The sequence below is a fragment of the Carlito syrichta genome, unplaced genomic scaffold (genome assembly GCF_000164805.1).
Source record: "Carlito syrichta isolate Samal-C Ts95f unplaced genomic scaffold, Tarsius_syrichta-2.0.1 Scaffold314170, whole genome shotgun sequence".
Taxonomy (NCBI): domain Eukaryota; kingdom Metazoa; phylum Chordata; class Mammalia; order Primates; family Tarsiidae; genus Carlito; species Carlito syrichta.
In genome coordinates, this window is record NW_007258266.1 from 17,726 (window position 1) to 20,607 (window position 2,882).

A 2,882-nucleotide genomic window follows, 5' to 3' on the forward strand; every position below is an offset into this window, starting at 1 on the left:
AAAAAAAAAAAAAAACCCCAGAATTGTCTTTTGGAGGGTGGACCTCTGGCAGTAGTCTCAGAATTTGTTCCTCTGGGTCAAACGATCAAACAAAGTTTTTATCTGGAATTTCTGAGAATGTCGTGTCATGATTTGTGGAAGAAATTGGAGTTGTGGTGAAGAGGTGACTGATTCCTCCACCTCGACAGTGCACCTGCCCACGCTGCGCTGAGTGTTCAGCAGTTTTCCACCAAAAATGGCGTGACTACTGTGTTCCACCTTCCCTGTTCATCTGCTCTCACCCCAAGTGACTTTCTTTTGTTTCTTGGATGAAAATATTCCTCAGAGGATAACATTTTGCCGATGTGGAGGAGACAGAACAAAAGGCATCAAAACTGACAAGTTCAAAAACTGTTCTGAGCAGTGGAAAAAACATTTTGATAGGTATATTGCATCTAACGGAGAATACTTTGAAGGGACTAAAGTTTAAACACGTAAGAATAAATACACAATTTTTAATAAATAAATCCTGGGTTTTTTGGATTCTCCCCTCATGCATTTCCTTTTTTTCCTTCAAGAAAATATTTATTGCATATTACCAGTGATATTATTTTACAGCAAAATTAAATACATACTTTTCACAAGCATAAAATGGAAATCAAGGCATATATCGAATTTAAATGCTGAACCAAATTCCTGGTTTTCAGAATTCAGTAGTCAACCATGATTCTGCACCAGGGCCACTAGTCCATGATTTCAAATAGTTGAGGATCTTTTCAGTAACTAGAGCAAAATCTTCTCGATATGTGACAATGGTTTCCACATAAAACCCTCTCGGGGGCTCAGATATCTCACTGAGTGTTGCATTTGTTGAGACATCCTTTTGCTCTACTCCATCAGCTGCTAGACTCTTATCAGATACACCTGCAGCACAGTAGGCCATCCATCCAGGATGCTTTGTTGGGAGCTGACCACCAAGGCAGGAACTGGCTTAGAGACCACCTGGGGCATGCGCATCAGTAGCCCCCTCATCCATTTCATACCAGGAAATGTGGTGGTGGGAAAGGGCCCTTTTTTATCCTAGCATTGTATTATAAAACAGTTGAAACATATAGAAACGGTGGAAAAATTGCAGTGAACACCTATTAATTCACTACTTAAATTCTGCAATAGATAGATTACTGTATTTGCCTCATCACTTCTGTCCATCTTGTTTTTTTGATGTGTTTCAGAACAAGTTGAAGATAGCAGCATATCTTACCCCTACACGCATATCGTTGACTAGAGTTCAATATTTACCAATGTTTATGGCTTTTTTTAAGGTTAAATTTATATACAGCGAAACGCATAGATCTTAAGTTTACCATTTGATGAGTTTTTGACACACGCACACACACACCTGTGTAACCCAAACCCCTATCAAGATATTGAACATTCTGACCAGCTGAAGTGATTCACGCCTGTAATCCTAATGCTTTAGAAGTCTGTGGCAGAAAGATCATTTGAGGCCAGCAAAAAATAAGAAATAAAATAGAAAACAAGCCAGGTGTGGTGGTGCGTGCCTACCACAGAACTAGTTACTCAGGAGCCTGGGACAGGAGGATCATTTGAGTACAGGAGTTTGAGACTGCACTGAGCTATAATCAAGCTACTGCACTGCAGTCTGGGCGACAGAGTGAGATCCTGTGTCTCTTAAAATAAAACAATGTGTGTAAATCTCAAATACAAAATCCTAGGTGAAACTCATCCTACACAGAAAGAATATGCGATGTATGACTGTATCTATATCAAGTTCTAAGGCAGGCTAAACTTGTCTATGATGCAAAAAACATCAGAGCAGTGGTTGCCTCTATGGGTGGGAGCAGGGAGTAACTACCAGGGACATGCGGGCATTTTCTTTTATTTCTTTTCTCTTTTTTTGAGTTGTAGTCTCATTTGTTGCCCAGGCTGGAATGCAGTGGCACTCTCACAGTCACTGCAGCCTTGACCTGCTGGACTCAGGTGATCCTTCTACCTCAGCCTTCTAAGTAGCTGAAATTATAGGCATATGCCACTATGCCTGGCTAATTTCTTGATTTATTATAGACATGAGTCTCACCAAGTTTCCCAGGGTGGTCTCGAACCGCAGGGCTTAGGCAGTCCTCTCACTTTTGCCTCCCAAAGTGCGGGGATTATAGGTGTGAGCCACTGCGCCTGACCGAGGGTATTTTCTATGGTAAAAGAATATCCATTCTTGCTTTTAGAGGCTGCCTATATTTCTCATTAAATGGTCACCTCCACCTTCACACCAGCAGCAGGTCTTAGTTCCTTTTTGTGTGTGTGTGTTTTTTTTACAGAGATGGGATCTCGCTATGTTGCCCAGCCTTGTCTTGAACTCCTAGCCTTAAGCAGTCCTCGTGCCTCAGCTTCTCAAAGTATTGGGATTATAGGTTTTAGCTACTGTGCCCTACTCATACATATTGTTATATGTGTTACTGGTTTGTTCTTTTGGTATAACCAAATAGTATTTCATCATATTAATTTACCAGTTTATTTTTTGTTTTTCCATATGATGAACACCTGGGCTATTTTCATTTTTTGGATATTTTAAACAAAGTGCCATGAACAATCCTGTAGAAGTCTGTTTTATGAATATATGCTTTCATCTGTCTTTGGTAAATGCCGAAGATGGCACTACTAGGTCATGGGGTGGGTGCAGGTTTAGTGTCATTGGAAACCACCAGATGTTTTCTCCAAGTCGTATCATTTCACTCCCACTGATAATGAATGAGAGTTTCAAGAAGGGTCGCTTTTAACATGATTTTCTGTATCTTGTACTCATTTTTTAAGAGACCATTAAGATTTTACGTACAGAGACCGCCTTTTCCCTCCGGCTGGGGAGCGTCTAGCTCGCGCCCCGGGCC